At 33.4% G+C, this 15,782-nt stretch overlaps 1 long non-coding RNA gene across 1 annotated transcript; it reads left to right on the top strand.

Moving 5' to 3' along the window:
• Positions 1-14,329: 14,329 nt before the first annotated feature.
• LOC135142705 (uncharacterized) lies at positions 14,330-15,202 on the top strand. The gene is made up of 3 exons (XR_010282597.1): positions 14,330-14,398; positions 14,465-14,561; positions 15,012-15,202. It is a non-coding gene; the product is annotated as an uncharacterized LOC135142705 (long non-coding RNA).
• Positions 15,203-15,782: the final 580 nt, after the last annotated feature.

Below are 15,782 nucleotides of genomic sequence, written 5' to 3' on the forward strand. Positions count from 1 at the left end.
TTCTCGGAAGACTGCATGAGGGGGTAATTTCTTCGAATACACTTCTCTGAGGATATTTACTGCACTCTGCCAGTCTTTCGTCGACGGTTTGATTCCTTGACCCGCCCACCCACCCTCCCTTTTCTTATTTTAACAGGTACTAGCCCTACCCACTCACCCTCTCTTCTCTTAAAGGGTATCTCATTTACCAAAATAAATTTTATTTTAGCAAGTACTGATGATTAACTTTTACAAAAAAAAACGATCAAAATAGGGCGGGTGGGTGGGGGATTTTATATTCTGCCCTTTTTTTTAATATATGTACGTAGTGTTTTTTTCACAACAATAAACTTAAAACATGTTTACAATGGTAAATTTTTGTAGGAAAATATGGTTTTGGCACTTAAGCACCGCCCCTCGGTCTGACAACAAGTAAAAAATTCATCACAATTGAGACAGGGGTGGGTGGGTGGGGTTTAATCATTGGTTTCTTTTTCTTAATACATATATAGTTTTGATATTTTAAGTATTTTATTGTTGAAAGATGACTACGTACATATATTACAGCCATATCTTAGCAATAAATTAATGGAACCATGGAGGAACAAAGTAGGAACACAGCCGGGTTTAAGTCTTTTATTTGTATAATAACAACTTCTCTCAAAGTGTTTACCACAAATATATAAATTATGTGCAATATTATCACCTGAAATGGTTTTAATGGCTATACATTCCCTTAGGTAAAAGATTCATGTTGGGGTACTTGCTTGTAGCATTAAAAACCTTTTTGCACCACAACCTTTTATTCACAGTGTTTGAAGGGAATCTGTGCATTATTTTGTGGTCTGTAGGATCCTTGATTACCCCACAAGCAGGCACAGAGGAGCAATATTTTTTGGACATTTTGATAATATCAATTCAAGCACAAACTGTTTTGGCGCGTGACAAAACGGATTAATTACAGGTTCCTGTAACTCCCGAAGGGGTTGACATTTTTTGATATTTTCCCTTTTGACAAGTCGGACGATTGTAACCTATTGAAGAGACTTTAATAGTGAATCAACGAAGACGACAATTTAAATGTACAAAATATCAACAAAATTAAACATTCAGATACTACTTTCTATCTGTCAACCTTTTTTTCTAATCAGGCCACTCTTCTTTTTTAATCAAAACTAAGTTCCGTTACAACACCTATTTATTATAAGAAGAATAAAAAACAACAAATACATATATCACTTACAGTTGCTACCTAATAGAAAATATCATGAGGTGACATTTTACCGCCCGAAATTATTTTCCATATCCAAAAATTTCATCAACTGGTACTTTTCCTAAAAGCCTGTCAAACGTGTTTGTGAAAATTTTATTGAAAGATTCTTCGTAAGAGCTTTTAAGGTCGGAGAAAATATCTGACCAGTTGTCATTTAACACGTCGTTGATCTGCTTCCCCAACCTCTCGTCCCCGTTGAATAGATTATCGAGTTTGTAGTGAATCAACTTTGGCTGTAAAGTCAGTCGACTTCCGATAATTTTATAATATTTTTTGCCATTTTTTTCGTATACTTCCAAATCGAACGTGAAGCTGAGTAACAAGTCACCTTAAAAAAAGACAAGTAAAATGATTATATAAAAAAATAGCCTTACTAAGATCTATAACACCAGGTCCGTGGCCGTCGATAGGCAAAACCAGAATCTTGCCTGTGGCATCATACATAAAGTCTAGTCTCAAATGAGGAATCGTAAAGTCAAAATATATAATTTTCTTATCAAAATCAACACTATAAGCAGGGATAATAATTATAAATTTCCACGATTTGCAAAACTAAGACATACTCAAATTTCGATACTTTTCCTTGAGTGAGTCCGGATAGTTTCAGGTTGGTGTAATTGTGGCTAAAGCTTGCTGGGCCACCTCCTGGTGCTATGGACATGAAGGAAATTTCCAGAGGTTCCAAACCAATCAAACCAACTGACGGTATTGCGTGATTCAGTTGACTTATCGCATTTTCTACCGCTTTTGCGACGCACGGGTTGAAGTCGCTTTTATTTCTATCGCATTTTTGGAAAGTGGAAGCTAAAACTGGTCCTTAGTTTGTGGTAACATTAAAAAATAAACTTACGCAGTTTTACACAACCAGAAATAGCAATAAGGACACAAAAAATTGTTACGAACGAATGCATATTTGAAACACACTTGTACTGATACCGGGAAATGATTTTATAAAGAAGAACCTACCTGGAAAATTTCTGAAACGAGTTTTTCGTACTTTGTGTTGTAATTATTTTTAAACGATGTCGGCTTTGGTACAATGCGTAGAAGTCTTATTTTTATGTTTTTTTTTTTAATATTAAGTACATTATATACAACCAGTAGAAATTATAGAACATGCTTGTCATCAAATTAACTGATCAATAAAAAGGGACCTCGAAGACTATTTTATCCAGAGCAGGTTTAGCTGAACTTAAACCAAGTCAAACAACAGTCTTGTATAAAAATGAATTCTGTAATAATACTTTGTGTCCTTTTCGTGGTTTGCGGCTGTGTGAAAATGCGTAAGTTACTATTTTTTGAGTTTCCTTTATTCGAAAAGCAATTTTAGCCTCCACTTTCCAAAAATGCGCCAAAAACAAAAGCGACTTTAATCAGTGTTTGTTGAAAGCTGTTGAAAATGCTGTGCATCAGCTGAATCACCCAATGATGGCAGTGGGTTTGGTTAGTTTAGAACCTCTGGAAGTCTCTTCTATTAACATCTCGCCGGGAACAGGCGCAGCCCAGTTTACCCAAATTTACAAAAATGTGAAAGTTTACGGTTTCAGCAAAGCGAAATTCTCAGAATTTGAGTATGTGTTTATTTTGTAAAAGTTTTAGTATTAATGTGGTTTTAGCTTTGACTTTAATAAGGAAACAATCACTTTTGAATGCAGTGTTTCAAACATTCGAGTGGAGGGTGAATACGATTTTAAAGGGAGAATTATGGTTATTCCCTTTAATGGAAAAGGTTCCGGTGTTATTACACTTGGTAAGAGGTTTTGACGAAGAGAACTTGTCTGATTGTTATTTTTTGAAGACGATGTGAACTTCGTATTTACGTTTAATTTGGATGAGTATGACAAGAATGGAGAGAAATATTATAAAATTAAAGAGAGCACACTTGTTGCGGTGCCGCAATTAATCCATTTTCAGTTAGATAATTTATTTGGTGAAGATGAAGCGCTAGGGAAGCACCTCAATGACGTTTTTAATGAGAACTGGAAGGTTCTTTGGGACGATGTTGGAAGCAGTTACGAGGAGGCTTTTAATCAATTGATTACACATGCTTTTGGTAGGTTTTTGGAGAAAGTGCCAGTTTCTGAAATTTTCGAATGAGGAATAATAATTCTATGTTAATTTTTTAAGTTTTGATTTCATTGGGGAGGAATAATATACTTTTGTAATTTCATAATTTTAAAATATATTTTAGTGAAAAAAAATAACATTGTTTTTATTTTGGATTACACAAGACGTACCGATCTCTTGACCTCTGCTTTAAATTCTTGTAGAGATTCCCCCGCTTTCTGTATTCTTGTGTTTACTTGGATGGCAAGAACTTTTTTCAGATTTTCATCCCCAAATTGAAGTTCCAGGTCAGCAGTTAGGGCACTGTATCTGTGTCTATTTTCTTCGGATAGAGTTTGCATTATCTCCAGCGCTTCGCCTCACAAAGTTACCAAGGCTGTACCAGTGATTGCTGCATTTTTTATTATTTTTTCAAATTTCTTCATTTTACTCTCCATTCCATCTTCTATACATTCCACCGATTTTTCTAACTTACCCTTTAACTGATGCTCCATTGAGACCATTTTTCGTCCTGATTTGAATTTATCTTCTAGTGTTGCATCATTTTCTCATCTCGCGTCCATTTTTTCATCTATTTCTTTATTTCTTGCATTCATCATTACGTCCAAGTTTTCCATTTTTGCGTCCATTTTTTTCATTTTTGTGTCCATTTTCTAGTTCATTTCTTTGTTTTTTTGCATCCAGTTTTTCGTCCATTTTTGCAAGCATAACCATGACCTTTTCCTTCATTGCTACAGTTTGAACGCTAATCTCGACAGGCATAAAATCTTCAGAATTCTTGTCCAATCTGCCCAGAAGTCGTCGTAAAACGGGTTATTATTAATCTCAAATCTCACTTTCGACGTCAGTGTTACGATGGATGGTTGATTAAAGTCGGCGTGGGTAAAACTCAATAATTTATTTCTCAATAACTCAAATTTACACGACTGATTACACAGTGATTATGTACAAAATAATTCCGGCGCAACTTGGCTAGATTCTGACTTGACTGAATAATAATAATCGTTCCCCAAGGTGGCTTCTATTTTAAGAAAAATATTAATAAAATAACTGAGCTATAACAAAAGCCTAAGTAAAGTGTGTCAAGAATAAAACAGTTATGACTTTGACTGTTTTGCTACCCATAAATGGGACGGTTTAGGAAAGTCACATAATCACTAAATCGCGTTATACAACATTATCCAAATGATCATCATCTTACAGAGGGAGCACCTTGCTCAATACGGCGTACGAGAAAATTTGGACATGATTATATGAGAAGAATGATGATGTTTGATAGTTTGATTAAGAGTGTATTTATGGACGGAGCTGAGATTTGGGGATGGAGGGAATATGAAGAAATATTGAGAGTGCAAGAAAAATACATAAAATGGACATTGAGATTGGGAAAGTGTACCCCGGGGTATATAGTGAGAGAAGAAACAAAAAGGGAGAAAATGAGAGTGGCAGCGGTTAAAAGGGCGGTTGGATTTGAAGAGAAGTTCAGTGAGAGAGGTGATTGTAAAATATTGCAAGAATGTTAGAAAGAAATAAGAAAGGAAGGGGGAAAACATGTATTATCAAGGAAAGGGATATGCATGTGAAGAAATAGAGAGAATGAGAGAAATGGGAAGGTGTATGAAAGAAGAACTGAGTGTAAGAGATAAGGATATACAAATACATAAGCAAGAACGCAGATCGAGAATATCGGAGTCTAGATATAATGCAGAGTATAGAAAAATAGTAAAGGAGGAAGTACCAAAGTACACACAGAGAGAGAAAGTCTAAAGGAGAAAAAAATGATAGCGTGATATAGGTGTGGAAATGAGGAGAAAGAGAAACATTTTTGAATGGATGAAACTGACGAAGGTGTGGGATTGAGAGAATCGGGGGAAAGTAGGGAAGAAGTACTAAACGAGGATGGAAGAGCACTGGACTGGATGAAAGAGGTACGGAAGATAAGGGAACTAAGGCAAGGGGTGGGGAAGCAGAAAGAATAAAACAATTATTATTACATAAAACTTTTAATTCATTTATTTATTTTTCATTTATGATTATTATTATTTTTGATTTATTATTATTTTTGATTTGTTATTATTTTTGATTTATTATTATTTATGATTATTTTTTTTATTATTTTTTATTTTTTATTATTTATTTTGCTGCTGCTGTAAGAGGTTCTGCTGGTAAAAGTTGTCCATTTGGCTTTTCTCTCCAATACACTTCTTTTTTCTTGTTTCCGCCCTTTCGGTCGTCTGTTTTGAAACCAGATTTTAACTTGGCGCTCTGATAAACCCAGAGTAGCAGCGAGTTCCGATTTTTGTTTGATTGTTATGTAACGATTAAATAAAGTGAATTCTTTTTCTAATTCGATCCTTTGGAGGTCCGAATAAACTATTCGGTATTTGTCCTTCGTTCTTGTTTTCCTAGGGTTGGGTTGACTCTGATAACTCGTCTACTTCATCCACTCGAAGAGCCTCCTCTCTGGCGGTGCCCTCGCCACTTGCGCTTGGAGGTTTTGGGGCGAGTTGCTCCCGTTTCCCAAACTCCAAAAACTCCCAATTGTTGAATACGAAATGCGTTGGCACGTGTACGTGGTGGTAATCGTGCCAGGAGTACGCGTTGGTCGGCGGCGCGGCGACGGCTTCCTGCAAAATGTATATTAACAATGTTTGTATTGATGAGGCTGATACGTGTTTAAACTCCATATTAATTTTAATAATAATGAAAAAACTGTCAGAATTTAAATAATATATTTGTAGTCACTGCTACACGTGTTTCGGTACACAGTACCGTCTTCAGGCAGAAGAGAAAGAAAATATATTATTTAAACTCTGAAAGTTTTTTCATTATTATTAAAACAAAAGTATATTAACAATATTACAATGAATTTTTAGTAATCATGAGGATTGAATTCTGGATCCTAAGTAGACATTTCAATACATTAATGCAGTTTAGTCTTACCTCAGGTATTTGAGAGTCTCTGATCAGTCCAGCCCCCAAATTATCTTTCATTGAAGCGAAAATTTGTAATATCATGTTGCGTCGACAAAGGTCCAAACCGTTTCTTAATTCTGATTCTTAGCGTTGAATATTTATCCTCAGATGAAGAACGTGCTGGATGAGATAAAATAGTTGATTTCCCCGAGGAGTTGTGGTAAGGTTCTAGACAGAAAAATTATAATTATCGCATGGGGTTTTGAAGTTTGGCTAGGTGTTGTAAAGCTGTACCATTTGCAACCTCTGGTATGTCTCTATTTCTGTCTTCCTCTGATAGACTGTATTTAAACAGGCAAAGAATGCCCGCGTAACTGTATCGGACTAAGACAGAAAGAGAAACATACCGCTTTACAACATCTTGCCAAAATTAAAGGAATTCTACCATAATAATAGTAAATAAAAATCTAAAAGATAGTATTTTTGGAGTGCAAAATAAAAATAATCAACAAAGCTTACAAATATTTATAATATTCATTATTTTTGAACGTCCAATGAAAGCCAAACAAGTGATATCTGCGAAACTTTAGAAAGACGTTTTAAAAATTGGGAAAAAAATTCTTATCACCGAAAGCGATTACTTTGCCACCCCCAAAACATATTAATGCAGTTCAGTCTTACCTCAGGTATTGATGTTAATTTGTTGAGAACTCAACCAGAACAGCTCCTGTCCTGGTTGAGCTCTCGACAAGAACAGAAAACAGTACTGATGTGTACCTAACGACCTACCCCTATCGAACCGAAAGAGTGGGGTGGAAAATGGTGGTGGAGCTCGTACCCTCACAAAGTGGTAGTGGGGAGGACATTTCTATTCTAGAAAACAGAAAATTGTTGGTTGTAAAAAATTAAAAACTGAATCTAACGAGTTTTAGCAGTATGTCTTACGGGAAAATGGATTATCGACTTTTTAACGGAGACAATTTTATGTCTCCTAACACAAAATATGTTATTTGTTTCATAAACACTGAGACGACGTCATTAACTCTGTGGACAGGAAGAATAAATAAATTCTAATTGTTGTTTTTCAATCATTAATGTTACTATCTTGCTTTTATAAATTTAATTTGTAAACATTTCGAACTACATTTACTTAGCAAATCTCTTGTCCTGATGTCATCACATTTTTAGTGCAAAAGAGCAAACGAATTCTGGTTGGCGTTTTACCTACTACATAGCATTTTTTTAACATCAGATGAACTTTTAAAAGAAAATATCTTCCAACAAACGCTTGAATTAATTTCGAGGGAAAAATTTCTCCAACATATGATAATGAATAACAAACACAAATAAGGAATTTATGAAAATTTTTGTTTTGAAACGGTTGTCTACTATAATAAAGGAAAAGATTTAAGAGAGTTTAATGATTTATATAGATAAATAAAATAAACATTACAACGGATAATTTCGACGAAGTGTCTTTTGTCTCCCTCAGAATGAGGCAATAGGGCCGTAAAAGTAACGTTATGAAATTATTAGTAGAATGAGTGTCGCCAAAAGATTAGAAATTCCAGAAAATTCTAAAGTCAGAAAAGACTTAAGTCTGCTACCTGGGAATCTTTCAAAGGTAGAAACACGTGCAAAATTGTTATTAGCGAAACTGGTGAATTAAGACTTCTCCTTCTACACATTAAAATATGGTAAAATAAGACAAAACGTTCAGTTTCATCGTTATGACAACAGCACATATGTACAGGGTGTGTTTTTTATTTGATACAACTCCTTCAACTTTTTTATTTGTGAAGATAAATCCGAATTAGAAGTAATGATAATAAAATAATTATAATAATAATTGATGGTCAACGTATTTTTTAATTCTCACTTTCGTTAACACCGGAAATGGCATTAATCCATTATATTTTCTAAGTCTAAAATTACTAATATCACAGTTATTTAGTAAAATATATGAAAAATTACTACTTCTTTATGAAAAAATAACAACCATGTTTTCATTCTCATAGTTCATTAAATTTAATTAAAAAAAAACTTGATCTACGAAAACTCGAATACAACAAGAGCACAATTTTGTCTTTCCGTTCACCAAATTAACTCATATTTCACTCCAAACGAAATAATCAATGATGTTCAAATCGGGTTATCTTGCTGGCCATTTTATTGGACCCCTATTTTTCACACAACCGTGTTGAAACTTGTTATGTAATCATAATAAAATAATAAATTTCGTAATGATAGCTCGTCCAAAATTAAATTCGACCCGTTTTACTCCATTACAGCTAATTATATTATCCGACCTTTTTTCTCTTTTGAGGAGACCAAATCAATCAAATTTCATTAGTTGGTTGTCATTGTAACGTGCTAATTGTCGAATTTTTTGGAAATATAAACTTAAACGGTCGAATTTATAGTGAACCAAGAGGTATAAGGTTATATGGCCATCATAAAATTAGTTGACCGCAAATAAATACCTCCTTTGTGTGGTTCGCACTAAGCTTACCGGTTGGCAATAAATCATCTTCTAAACATTTCTTGGTCATATTTAACAGGGCCGGCTTTCAAAGCGAGTGGTTATTTCGGAACCCTCAGCGGCTGCAGGTAGCAAAGAAATAGTGGAGTGGTGGATTTTCATATTTAGTGAAAACCGCTCCTGAACGAAACCGCAAAACCGGTCGAGCTGTAGTGGACTCGTTATTTACGACCCTAAAACCTTTTCTATTGTAAACAACTTAACTTCGACACAATGGGATGATTTTATGATGGCCATATAACGTTATAGCTCTTGGTTCACTATACGCATGTATACAAAGAAAAGGTATTTAGAAAAATTTCCAAATTTTACTTACAGTCACCTGTAGTAAATTTACTCTGGAGTAGAATTGTTTTTGAGAATATAATTCATGAATCACATGACCCCATTTCTTCCAATAGAATTTGTTCAAGCCCTTAGTTACATGTCTATCACAGCGATAATAATTTTATTGCCTTATTGTGGTCTGTTGCTACCTAAATTTAAAAACTGTCAAATTTGACAAATTTTAGAATTTCATAATTTTTTTTTCTATTATGGCTTGCCAACGTTGGGGGCAAGCTCAAAACGACGAAATCAATTCTGTTATCAAAAAATGTGTTCATTCATTATATTCTCATGTCGAATATAACTCGTGATATGATTAATAATCGAAGATATGGCTCGTGAAACCGAAACAGCACATTCAACTCGTGCTTCGCACTCGTTGAATCTGCAGCTCGGTTTCACTCGAAATATTTTCGATAATAATCATATCACTTGTTATATTATAACTGAAAAATCAAAATCGGATAATAAATAAACTCTAAAACACATGCCGAAACACAGATTCGGAAATATTTTTCAAGCTGAGTAGTTTTCTGGTTTACTGGGGATGAGAGCAGGTATACGCCTAAAGAGCTTAACGCCATCACTCATAGATAAACGGATTAAAGTGAAGAGGCCAATTATGTTATGATTCAGGAGATTTTTTTACTAGAAATTATTTAGCTAATTTTCACAAATTCAGATTTTATTTTCTTCTTACCTTTGGTGTACACAGTGATTGGTCATAGGATCCTAAAATTTGTAGCAATATACAAGTGATTACAGTTTGTGGTCGCTATATCAATCTGAAAATGTATCTGTTCATTAGAATACTGCGTTTATATGTATAAGCAGGTATGTACGTTTGTATGTATTTTACAAGTTTAATACCTATACCTACAGTGGAAACTCAAAAATCATAAAAAGTTGTAACAAGATTTTTTTTATAAACAATATATAGATTGGTCATATCATATCTTTTATGTTAATTGCTAACTTAGGGGCAAGATTTTATGACCCACACGTTACATGTTTCAAGTAAAATAGAAATAGAGTTTGCATTTTGGAAATGCAAATTTTTACATAAAAATTTTAAAATGATGTCTTCTTTGAGAGTCGTCATTGTCATTTTCTTCAACAGGAACTTCATAGTTGGTGGCGAAAATTTGGTTAAATTTTAATCGCCACACTCGTATTATATTTTAAAATACATTATTTGGTAAAAAATCTAGCAAAATCAAAAGTTTATGTTCATATATAGCTGTAGAAAAACTTTCAAAAAATTTTCACTCTTCAAAAAAATGATTAAGTTGCGATTTAAAAACATGTCAGTAACAATATAAATTAAAACAAAAAACAATCAACATACAATTTTTATGTAGCTCTATACATGTTGAAAATATCTAGAAAATCGAAATTAAAAATTTAAATATACATACTTATCAAAATTAAATGCAAAAAATTTAACGATTATGTTTTTTTTTTTAAGGAGAATGCCTCGTTTTACCATACAATGGACAAAAAGGGTAAATCATATGGAACATGTATATTATTACCAAATGCTAGGCCAGTTGCACATAACGAAAAGGAAAGCTTGTATTTTTGCCATTTGGACACTCAAAAGGGGTAAAATCACATACGTTCCATATGACGAAGAATTTTGTAAAAAAAATGGTTCTGAAACCCCAAAAATTTTATTTTAGATGCGTTATTCCGGAACTTGTTGATCCTAGGAGACGTAGGGGATTATCTATTCGAAATCCTGATTATATTTTAAAAGCACACAGAGAAAAAAAGTCACTAAAAGTTAAAAAACAACTTTAATTAAAGTTTAATAAAACTGATGGTTATTTTTTTGTTGTATTAATTCGTTATTATTAATTTTATAAATTTGACATCTTTTTTTTACTATAAATTATACTCCTATTACATAGGTACGTACTATTTATGTATAGATTATTTGCTCGTTTTGAAAATATATATGTATTTAATATAATAAATCTGTTACCTCTGAAATGGTAGTTTAATTGTCTGCTATTCTACTGGTTTATATTGATCAATATGATGCCTTTCTTAATACCAAAAAAAAATCGTGAAGAGTATTTAGATAATTGTAAAATTTACCTGCAAAATAGAAACACAACACAATAACCAGAGGACGGACGACGGTCCTCAGGTAATTTATTCACATAAGGGAGTAGTACAGTCGCCCATCCAAGTAGAGGTTTTCGGTGCAGTGCTGATAATTCGCACCGACAAATGTATGTATTTCAGCTCCATCTTTAAAAGCAAGGGTAAAATTCTTGGGCTCGGAATAGCTGTCAGTAATATTGAACGTCCAACTCTGGCTGTCATAATAATAATTGGAAAAATTTACAACATTGCCTGCTTGCTAGCCACCCGAGCTTTTCGGATTCTGACTAAATTTTATTACCTCAAGTCTGTGTCTTTGAAGTTTCTGGTTACTAGTAACAATTTTACAGCAAAAATATTTTTTTTTGTGCCTGTGGGTATATTATTTTAAAAGCGTTTCCTTAAAATTTATTCCTTTTTTGATACCATATTACGAAGGGGACACTCTAGGATAATCGATGAAAGAAATAAATACTGCACACTACTAGATAAAGAATCGAAAACATAGAATTTTATTTTTATTATTTTATTAGAATGCTAACAATTTGAACAGCAACATAATATGTAATAATAATAATTGTTTGTATGTACACATGCATGTAATAGTAACAATAATAACATTATTATTAACAAAAAATAAATTTAACACCGTTAACGTTATACACCCGGATACATGGGATCAGTGCTCTTAATAAATTTAATGCATTAAAGAATAAATTTGGTATGTGTATACAATTTTGATTTTCCTTCAAATACGACCAATACGTTCTTCACTCAAATATTTGACTAGTTATGTATGCATTTTGCCTTAACCTACATACTTCTCTCTTTTCCAACTTAATATTTACCAAAATTCTTATCACATATTGAAACAAAAATATACAGATGCGTGTGTATACTGAGCCAACATATTTTCTCATTGGTTTCACTTATAATTCATATGGTCCGTACTTGTGCGGCCTGCGCCTCTTGGGATTTATTTTTTATAAACGAAGTGACAAGGAAAGCATAAAACAAAAGGAAATAATAATGTATAATAATGAAGATTATATATAGCCTGAGGTATATGAAGGAAACTGAGATTATTGACAAAGATTATAAAAATTTTAAGGAGAAAGAATAGACCAAAGAGGAAAATGTAGTTAAAGAGTTAAAGATCACCAATGGAAACTTTGGAGAAGAGATCTTGATATACAAAAGTAGGAGGGAGGAGGAAAGTCAGGCTTCATTTAAAATCGTGTGTTCCACTTTCGCCACTCGATCTTGTCCCTTAATGACAGTAAAAGTTCAAATTCTATCTTTCTTGAATTTATGGCAACTGATTGATTAGTAGAAGTAGGAGAAATTGAGCAAGCAAATGATTGGTGAAAATGTTCAAGGTCCTTTCAATTACACGTTAAGTTTTACAATTCTCAAATTAGAAAATTATTGATAAAATGATATTGCACGAATTAAGCTTGGTGAACGAAGACCGTGGCTTTGAATGCGATTCATTTTATTTAAATAATCGCCGACTTATGAAATTAGAAACTAAATTATATGTAATGTATGTAAAGTGCCAAAAACAGGAACTGGGTGACCTTGTGGAATTCTATCTTCGCTCCGTTCCAAAAATTTCCAATCATCCAGCATGGGTGATTGCCTGAGTTTACAGCGCGAAATTTAAATTTTAAATTTAGGACACCACAGTATTAAACTTAAAGTAACGAAGACTTACAGTACCAAGACTATTTCAAAATCTTCTCAGCTTCAATTACCCATAGTAACGTTTATTTCCATTTCCACTGTCCAAATTTCATCACAATACTAAACAGACTTGATGCAAGAAAATGTATCTACGTATATGTACATTATATACTTTGAACAATGTTTTCTTTTTATTTTTAGAAATGATATAAAATTGGGCCTTGCCCAACGAAAAAACTAAATACAATCTGCCTTCAAAAACCAGTCCTATTAAGAGTCGTTGAGTGCAGAATAATAAAAATTTTCCGCAACTATACTGAATGATATTTGTTTGAGATTCTTGATTAACATTTATCTGTTTTTGCATGTTCTAGTCGATTTTTTTTAATGCTCCTAAACTGGAAGGTAAAACTAGAGATCAGGGTTTTCTTGAAATAAGATTGTGTATAGAGCGTATACAAGAAAAATTTTAATAAAATAACTGACCTATTAAAAAAACCTAAGATAGTGTATCAAGAAAATAGCAGTTTTATGACTTTGAGTTTTTTGCTACCCTTGTCAACAAAGAATGCAGGTTTTAGAAGCAAATTTATGACAACGCCATACAAAACAAATTGATATCGTGTCATAACAATTAATTAAAAAAAAAATTGAAACAAATAGTTAAAACGAAGTAAAATACATATATAATATAAAACAACAAATACAACTTCAAAGAACCAGTTTTATCACATTTTTGTTAAACAACTTGACTGATAATAATTCACATTCACAACACATTATCAAAAATCCCGGCAAAAATCTTCCAAAAAGCCTCTTCAGAATTTGGCTTAACATTCGCAAACACTTCCGACCAATTGTTGTTCAAAACTTGATTAAAATTATCCCCGAGAGCTTTGTCCTCATCAAACAAATTATCCATCTGGAATTTAATCGACTGTTGCAATAAGATGAACTTGTTGTCGACGACTTTATAATGTGACTTCCCGTTTTTCTCGTACTCTTTGAGACTGAAAGTGAGATGAAGGTTCAAATTATCTAAAGACATTCATTAATGGGACGGTTTAAGAAAGTGGCATAATCAATAAATCGTTTTATACAACATTATGCAAATCACCATCATCACTACTCTCGGTTACCATTATTTAAAAAGGGGCAAAAAGTGATATGTAGAACAACCAAGGGATCACCTTGCTCAATACGGAGGACAAGATATATGTATACGTAATGATACTAGATGAGAGGTTACGAAAGAAGATGGAACAAGGGGTATGTTACCAGACGATCAGGTAGGGTTTAGGAAAGGAAGAGGTATTATGGACAATGTGTGTACAAACTCCACCATCATTTTCCTCCCTACTCTTTCGATTCAATTGCGGTAGGTCGTTAGTACACATCAGTACTGTTTTTGCCTGTTCTTGTTGAGAGCTCAACCAAGACGGGAGCTATTCTGGTTGGGCTCTCAACAAATTAAATAGACTCCAAACTCCAAGACGGTAAGGAATTTTGTTTCTTTTTTCTAATAAATTAGAACTATATTTCTATGTGATATTTACCTACAGCCGCTAGCAGTACAGTGGAAGTCAAAATGCATCCGTGAAAACCACTGAAAGATGATTTGGAGTTGGGAATGATTTCGGAGACCATCAAATACCTGAGGTAAGACTAAACTGCATTAATATGTTTTGCGAGTGGCAAAGTAATCGCTTTCGGTGATAAGAATTTTTTTCCGGATTTTTAAAAACATCTTTCTAAAGTTTCGCAAATATCACTTGTTTGGCTTTCATTGGACGTTCAGAAATAATGAATATTACAAATATTTGTAAGCTTTGTTTGATATTTTTATTTTTCACCCCAACAATATATCATTTAGTTTCTTATTTACTATTGTTGTAGAACTCCTTCAATTTTGGCAAGATGTTGTAAAGCGGTATGTTTCTCTTTCTGTCTTAGTCCGATACAGTTACGCGGGCATTCTTTACCTGTTTAAATACAGTCTATTAGAGGAAGACAGAAACAGAGACATACCAGAGGTTGCAAATGGTACAGTTTTACAACACCTTGGCAAACTTCAAAACCCCATGCGACAATTATAATTTTTCTGGTTAGAACTCGCTGCTACTCTGGGATTATCAGAGCGCCAAGTTAAAATCTGGTTTCAAACAGACGACCGAAAGGGCGGATACAAGCAAAAAGAAGTGCATTGGAGAGAAAATCCAAATGGACAGCTTTCACCAGCAGAACCTCTTACAGCAGCAGCAACGACAATCACAACCGGGTCAGGGGGCAACATAAATAAATAATAAACAATGAATAAATAATGAATAAGTATTGAATAAGTAATGAATAACTAATGAATAACTAATAAATAAATAATAAAAAAATAAATAAAATAAATATTCGAGTTTTATCTAATAATATACTTATTTCCCTTATTTTCCGTACCTATTTCATTCAGCCCAGTGCTCTTCCATCCTCGTTTAACACTTCTTCCCAACTTTACTTCGATTCTCTCAATCCTTCACATCCTTCCAGCATATGCTCTATTGTTTCTCCCCCTCTTCAACATATTGTACACCTTCTGTCAGTTTCATCCATCCAAAAATTATTTTCTTTCTCTTCATTTCAACACCTAAATCTCGCCATCATCCTTTTCTCCTTTACACACACACTCTTTCTCTGTGTGTGTGTCCTTTGGTACGTCCTCCTTTGCTATTTTTCTATACTCTGCATTATATCTGGACCCCCATATTCTCGATCTGCGTTCTAGCTTGTGTATATCCTTATCTCTTACACTCAGTTCTTCTTTCATACTCTTTCTCATTTCTTTCATTCTCTCTATTTCTTCACATGAATATCCCTTTCCTTCATAATACTTGT

This window comes from Zophobas morio, unplaced genomic scaffold, assembly GCF_036711695.1.
Source record: "Zophobas morio isolate AGI-343-1 ecotype UQ-CSIRO unplaced genomic scaffold, CSIRO_AGI_Zmor_V1 ptg000049l, whole genome shotgun sequence".
Lineage (NCBI taxonomy): Eukaryota > Metazoa > Arthropoda > Insecta > Coleoptera > Tenebrionidae > Zophobas > Zophobas morio.